Source organism: Hippocampus comes, unplaced genomic scaffold (genome assembly GCF_001891065.2).
Source record: "Hippocampus comes isolate QL1 unplaced genomic scaffold, H_comes_QL1_v1.1 scaffold45, whole genome shotgun sequence".
Taxonomy (NCBI): Eukaryota; Metazoa; Chordata; class Actinopteri; order Syngnathiformes; family Syngnathidae; genus Hippocampus; species Hippocampus comes.
In genome coordinates, this window is record NW_017805783.1 from 1526831 (window position 1) to 1535387 (window position 8557).

The following is an 8557-nucleotide window of genomic DNA, read 5'->3' on the forward strand; positions in this document are numbered from 1 at the left end:
GCACAAAGTTGACATAGGGCGTGTGTGTGTGTGTGTGTGTGTGTGTGTGTGTGTGTGTGTTTTGCCAATCAAATAGACAGCATATGTTTTTTTAATGTTATTGTGAACGCATGTTGGGTTTGCAACTAGCATAACCTCTGAAGTCCCGTTTTAATTTGATGTTTTATACTGTGTTTCAAAATTTTAAACCTCTCACTGCTCGTCAGTTCTCTGATGCCTTTGATGAACGAGGTGTTCCCTCAAATTAGCTTGGTTCCACTCATCCTGCTGTAATATATTGGATTCTGTGGCTCTATTAAAAACATACAGCACCATGTGAGCATAAATGGTAGCGCTTTAGCGTGGTTTAGATCTTATGTGGCAGGCAGGCCTTTTTGTGTTAGTCTTGGTTGCTCTGAGTCCCGCTCTTCCCCACTGACGTAGAGTGTTCCACAGGGTTCTATTTTGGGGCCACTGCTGTTTTCACTGTTTTTGCTGCCCATTTGTTCCACCTTAAGAAAGCATGATATAGTGGTACCTCTAATTACTAACGTCTCTTCATGCGAAATTTTCAAGTTACCAAACGCCTCAACAAGAAAATCTTGCCTCTTGTTACGAAAGAAATTTCAGGATACAAAAAGTAAAAATACAGTACAGTATGGGCTGCTACTTGCACCTCAGAGTTTCCTGAATGCAACATACTTATAGCTGATCTTCCACTGGCTATTGTCTAGCATCTTCCTGGCTTCCCATTGGCTAAGAGGGACCTCTTACTGAATGTGTCTGTGTGCAGATAGATAAATAGATATGTCACGTTTTGCATGGTGGTAGTTGTAGGACCCCAAAAAGCAGGGAGGCAGGGTGGATTGACCAAAATGTATTTATCAAAAATACAAAGAGGAGTACAATGGAAAAACACTAAGTCAAAGTACTCAATTGCTTGGAAATCACGAGGAACCAAAGTTACAAACAAAATTATGACAGGAAACAAAACATGATAGGAGCACACATATACTCACACTCACAATGACCCAACAAAGACTGACAGAACTCAAGGAACTAACTACAAGCAAAGTGACGAGACAACAAGAAACACCTGGACAAGACACAAAGGGTTGAGGGAGCTGATTGGTTCAACAAAAGGGACACTGATGATGAGAACAGATGGCGACGAAAAGGGCACATGAAGAAACAAAACCAAACATAACCAGACAGAATCATAACAAGATATGTGTATAGCAGCATTCTCGTCGTTCACCTCTCGGGCCATGAGGTGTTCCGATAGATTTACGTAAATGTGAATCCCCAGAAAAAGTGTTCACCAGTCCAGCGATCGCTCACGATGCTGATGTTTGCCTGGGACATTTTCAAAGGATTGTTAAAAGCCGACACAAGCAAACGTCCCTGGATTGGTTCTTTATAAAATGCCACGCAAAAAACACTTCTGAGAGAGAACATGAACTAAAGAGGGTAAAAAACAATGAGGACAGTTAAGTTAAATGATTATCATTTTTTTCTTTATTTTTTTGTTTATTTTTCTCTCATTTATTGTGCAATAATCTCATTGTAACATGTATTTGTTACATATTTCGATGCATTTTTCTGCTTTAGAAAACATTTGTCTGAATTTTGGGGGGGACTTGGATCGGATTAGGGCATTTACGTGGAAAATGCGTCTCTACTTACAATATTTTCTAGTTAAGAAATTTATTCTAGAACCAATTAATTACGTAAGTAGAGGTACCACTTTATTTCCTTTCACGTGGGCAATGACAGTGCGACCTGGAAGCTCGTGAATGGGGAAACAGAACGCAATACTGCAAGGTAGGTGAGTAACCACCAGGCCGTAGTGATGCCTAAAATGCACATCTTCATGTTAAACATTACTCAAAGACGCATACTACTCCTGCTTACTACACAGGTTGCTTGATACAAAACATACTACTTGGTAGTATGGTACTTGGTATTTTTTTTTGTTTCAATTTTTACATTTCCATTTGAGCTTTACATATAGTATCTTATGTTTGAATATTTAAAACAATTTTTTGCTGGTATAAAATCCCCGTGCAAGCAGCATATAAATGTAACAAATAGGTACCTGTTGTTGTTTCCCCAAAGTTAATTTGCTAACTCACTTGAGCCCCCAGGCAAAAACACAACAGAAATCACCAGGCACCAGATTTCTTTTCAACATCACAGAAGGATGTGGTCTTTTGCGTGTTTTTGTTAGTCAACTGCAGTACTTTTTGGCTCTGCAGTCAGGATAAAAATCCATATTATATCCAAGGCTCATCCCAGATTGGATGCAATCTGTGGTTTTATTGTTCTTGTTTTGATTGTAAGATATCCTTGAGTGTTTTGAAAGGCGCTTATAAATAAAATGTATTATTATTATTATTAATAGACTGTTTGTAAGATTACATGGTTGTTTTAAGTGTAATTCTCTTTGCTTGATGTTAAACAATAAACAGCCTGAAGCCTGTTGTTTGAAGAATTGTTCACTATCTGCTAAACCAGGGGTCACCAACCTTTTTTGCCTCACAGACCGGTTTAATGTCAGACAATATTTTCAGGGACCGGCCTTTAAAGGCCAGATAAATACAACAAAATAATATGATATGACCGGCATGAAAACTGTGGTATTTTTGAAACATAATAATAAACACGAATCACGACACGATGAACGTCCTATCTGGCCGCAACACTCTCTGGTTGCTATGATAATGTTTACACGTGCCTTCAAAATAAGATAGACCGCAAATACAAAGTGCATGAAAAATACGACTCACCATCGCCGCATATTCTGCAGAGTTGGCTTGGTCCATGTGAATCTCCCGTTGAGATCAATCCGTATTTTAAGAAGAACTCCTGACACTGTCTATTAAATGTAGCCTTCTTTTTCTTGAAAGTCGCAGGCTTCTCCTCTGTCTGGCTGGGCTTTTCTCCCTTCCCAAAGAGACTTCCCAAAGACCTTTGTTTTTTACTCATTTTGCTGGCTCCTGTGTTTCATTTCAGCGGTAACCTATCACATGACTGAGAAGCGCGCCTTCACCTGTGTCAAGCATGACATATTGTAGATGATGTAACAAAGAATCCGTTAATTTTTCAAAATAAAACATCTTTCAGATTCCGCAATGAATAAAACGGAAGTAATTTAAGTTATGTGTTCTTTCTGTGTGGCCCGGTACCAAATGACCCACGGACCGGTACCGGTCCGCGGCCCGGGGGTTGGGGACCTCTATGCTCAACTACTGCTTGTTGTGAAGTAAATTGGATTGACTGTCACCATACAGTCCTCATATGTCAAATTTCTGCTCGCAAGCCCAGGCAAATAAATAAATAAATGCCCGAACAATGGCTCGTATCTCGAAAAACTCGAAGACCGGTCATTCGCATTTAAAGGTACCACTTTATAGCATTAGTTAGCCGAGGGTCGCGTGGTGATCTTGTTGGTTAGCACGTTTGCCTGACACGTTTGGATTTGGAATTCAAATGGCAGCTCTGCGTCACGTTATCCCTGTTGGTTGCGTGGATTTCTCCCGATGCCCCTGCTTCCTTCCACATTCCTAAAACAGACATGTTAGGTTAATTAATCACTGAGGAGAACATAAAAGTAACATTTGCCAAAGGTCAAGGAAGCAACTCTCAGGAGGGCAGCTTTATTACAAGTGTATGCATTCATAGCACTGGGAGCCACTTTGGATACAAATGAGAGAGATTGTTTCTATCTCACATGCTGCTCTTGATTAAACGGAGAACAAATTCTACCTGAAGAGGAAATACTTCAACTTTCATTGTGAGAGATGGGAGACATTTGATGGACAGCACATTGAGTGGATATTTGATACCGCTTGGACTGTTCGTGATGCAAGGGATTATAATGTGACACGCAGCTTCTTAGTTCACCGAAAGCCACTGACTGACACACGTCTGTGATATTTGGAGAGCCTCAACCATTAGGAGTCAGATAAGTCAATCAGGCTGAGTGAAGAAACGTGTCTGACACTGTCACGATGAATTTTACATGAACCCTCCGCTGCGCTTGTCGAAGGGAGGGGCCGAGTTGCTATTGATTGACTCCGACTGAAGCTTTTCCTTTCCAATAACCCAAGAACCTTATGAATTGTTTTAAATCAATAGTAAATAAGAAGCCAGGGAAGCCGGTGTCATAAAACATTGTACAATACCGTTGTACACAGTATAATGACTTTAATATTTGACAATATCAGTGAGGTTTTCATTGAAACTCCAAACCAACAGCAGCAGATTTTATGAATTAGTAATACCACCGCTGGGGCACATAGTACTTATTCAACACTAAAGCATACCAGGTGTTTATTTGAAGCAGGCCTTTATTCGTAAAAATGTATATGTTAGGATGGAGCTCGATGAGAGAGTGTCCATGGATTGAGGCTGACACAGAACATCCTCACATGAAAAAAAAACAGCCTCTATGCCTTCCATTCTTTGTTCTTATCAATAATGCAGTGCAGTTTGGGCTTGAACAAATTATTCCCTGTTTAAGTAGCTGCATGTCACATGTTATAGGCAGATGTGCCTGAACACAGCTAGCACAGAAGACAAGTTCGACAAGCGCTTTGGTGAATCTACAGAGCATGTCTGAGGTTGTAAGAATTATCTTGATGAAAACGTCAGCTGCACTGTGACATCCAAATATCTCAGATGTCCCTGAATAGGGTGTATCAAGTCACGTGTGCACTTGCTGCATAGTTGTAAGACCACACTGATGTACATTTTGTGTTATCAATGGATCTTTTGTACAAACCCCAATACCGAGACATTTTTTCTTTCTTTTTCTTTTGGAAATCAAAATGTAGTCAGCCAACAATACACAATATCCCTCAATCCATCCATTTTCCAATCCACTTATCTTCACAAGGGTCGCGGGTGTGCTGGAGACTATCCCAGCTGTCTTCGGGAAGTTGGCGGGGGACATCCTGGACTGGTTGCCAGCCAATTGCAGGGCACACAGAGATGAACAACCATTTGCGCTTACACTCACACCTAGGGACAATTTAGAGTGTTCTCTTAGCCTGCCTCATATGTTTTTGGCATGTGGGAGGAAACCGGAGTACCCGGAGAAAACCCATACAGGCACGGGGAGAAAATGCAAACACCACACAGCAAGGCCGGAGCCGGAATTGAACCCTGCACCTCTGCACTGTGAGGCCAATGAGCTAACCAGTTGGTAGAGGAACTTAAAACGCCAAAATGGTACTTTTGTGGATCAAAAACTAAATAAACAGAAGTTTAAAATAAACACAAGGAAAAAGGACTTGGACTTGACAGGGACAGCAGACAAACACCGAGCAAACAACAGGTGACACGGACAAAAGGACAATGAGACGACAAGGATTGAATACAAAAAGGGAAGTAAATATAAGCTAACTGGCAAAACAATGAGGAATGCCTGGACAAGACAAAAAGGGTTGCAGGGTGCTGACTGGGTGACAGGGATCAGGTAAACAAGCAAAGGTGGACACAATAACGAGAGAGACATTCACACACGGGACCCCAAGAAAACATGAAACAATTCCAAATCAAAACCAAATCAAAGACAGATCTTGTGCAGATATAGTGTGATTTTTCAAATGAAAATCTCCCCAGTTACGGTAGGCCTACTTGCGGAAGTTATCCAATGGGAGGAAGAAAATGTTCTATTGGAAATATGCGGTCATTGAGTATAGAGAGGATTTTAACTTGAGTGTGTTTCTTGTTGTGCTAGGTCCATTCACCGGTGGGTTACATGGGGATGTCACTGATAATGCATTATTGACCGAGCCATCAGATTCACTCCTGTAGCAGAAATGTTAATCCAAACGTGCTGTAGTATATTTGTCTGAAGGAAAAACGTTTTCTGCCCCAGTGGGAAATGCACCCGGTAACTATTGCTGGATTTACACTACGGTATGTGGGTCAAGATTCATTGCTCAATTCGGACATGGGTAGAGTGAGTCAGGAGAAAACAACACACGGAACAGTATAGTATAGCTTAAGATTCAGTGACAGACAATTTTACAGTTTAACCCCAGGGACTCGCTGATCAGAAAAGTATGAGTGCCATTATGCATTTAGAGAGTCCCAAATTTCGAATTCTGAAATGGTCTACTTATTCAATTGCATATGATAATAACACAAACAACAACAATATACATTGAAAATAGGTTTATTTCTTATAAACAAATGCTGCAAAAATTTAATTAATTCAGGTATACAAGATTTGCTGAGAAATAGGTTCTTATTTCATCCCATGGTTCAGTCTTTGAGTTCATAAATTCTCTTCTCTTTACTCTGCTTCCAATGATGCAAGGCTTTCTCAAAGTCAACCTATTATCGCAACAAAAAAAAAACAATCCAACTTTAGCTGCTTCCTCTGTGATATCTCCCCAATCAACTTTCGCAACACTTGTTCGCAACACTTGTTTTAACGTCACACAACTTGGCAATCGTCTGCCTTCCGCGAGGTTGCCAATCTCGTCTCACGAGAATGGAAATCTCGTCACCCGAGATTACGTAATGCGAAATCAAAACAACAATGGCGGCGATTGTCGAACTGCGACACTGCGTTGCTGGAAAAAAAGATGTACCGTAGTTTGTTTTTTTTTGTTTGTTTTGACTGAGAAATTTTCTTGCGTCCAAAAACACACATTATTCGGAACTGTGCGCCCCGCAGGAAAATTATGCGTCTGGGACGCGGGATGCAGAGGTAACGAGATGATTGAAGGTTCCAACCAGGGATTTTCCAAATGATCCAAATCTGATCCTGATCTTGTATCTGCCAATACATGGTCAAATGAGATATATGCTGTCAATGAAAGCCTGATGAAAATGTGTAATTAGTGTGGATTAACTCATTTTAAGCGCCGGGGAATGCTGAAGGGGAAACCTATTTGTAAACCATTCAACCATTATTTTCATAAATTAAAGACTCTTACTGTAAGAGTCTTACAGTACATTACAGTATATTAAAGCTGTATAGTAAGAAAGTGGGAGAGGTCTGCTTAAAATGAAAAGCATCTGTTGATCGGGAGCTGATTGCAAACCGCTTCCTGTTTATGACTGCAAGTCAACACTGTTTTTAAAAACATCACGTCCTGACCCCAATCAGAGGTCTTCTGCCACTGGCATTTACGATATCCACAACACCCATGACTTTGGCCGGAATATGTTCAAAATGATCATAATAACATTTTAAAAATGTGTTTGGTTTCATATCCTCCTGACTACCAGGAAAAAAAATGTTGTCCAATCACATTTATTTTGAAATTCTCCAATCTATGTGAAGTAATTGGACTACTCCAAAAGAAATTTTTGAAATTCCACGACAGAGGACATTTTTTAAACACTTGAATACTAGGCTCAAATACACTAAAAACAACCCAAACAACACTTTAACGTGTTCATAAGAGTCTTATAAATAAAATGCCAACAGCATTTCAAGACAAGATGTGTTTGATAAAAAGTCTTACTTTTTCTCTTCTCATAAAAAGTGCTTGCACTGAGGGAAGCCATTTTCTTACTTTTTCTAACCCCTACAAATTTGGTATCATTGGAAAGCACTGAATGTCCTCTTTAGAGCACAAAGGAGTTAATGCGATTGGATGCACTGGGTGGGAGATATTTAGGTTCACAAATGTCCTCTACAGAGGACAAATTTGAACTACTGGTAGTCAGGAGGATAAGTGTGCTCGGTGGATGTGTGTGGCTGCTGATTGAGGAGATATGTCCTTGTTTCTCATGTGTAGATCTCAGGTATGCCATGTTTGGGTGTGAAATGCAATCATGGGGATCTCATCGGACCCAGACACAACACACAAACACACAGGAACACTAAAACGCATACGCAAACACACTTGTGCATACAGATGTTGGCCACCAATACAATATATGTTGATACTTTCTCGCACACATTTATACTAGAATTTCTTCCCTTAATGTGTTCTATCATCCCTTTTCTGCCTTCAAAACTCTCTTCTACTCTTTCCTTCTATCTCATCATCTCTGTCTGGTATTAACGTGGGAGTGATGGAAGAGGTCTGTATAAGAGGCCTGACAGTGTTCATCTTTGGCCTATGATGCATTGCATCCCTGGGCCTCCCTGCAGCCCCATTAGACCCTGATTAATTGGGCCTGCTTAAGTCAATAACTCATCCGTTCAAAAACAAAAAGCTCCAGTGGTGAGCACAAGGAGGAAGTGGGGAGGAGTCGAAAAGAGACTAGAAAGGACACAGAAAAAGGGCAAAGAAAAAAAGAGAGTGAGAAAAAGTAATGGTGTAAATGCAAGTTTAAAAAAAACAACCAAGGCAAGCCCAAGATCATGAGTTATGTTAATTACACATTCTTGCTTGTGCATAATTGTTTTGGTTTTATACAGGTTTCACTATTTAGTAATACAGTTCTCAAGTGTCTTAATAAAAATGGGCTGGACTGGAATTCTGGAATACAGAGCTGATACCCGGTGGGCCGGCGTCTTTTGGGGGCAAATGCAATGCTATTTTACCCCAAGAAACCAGCCCACAATTGTGAGGGAGCAGCCCATTAATCCATTATAGACAGC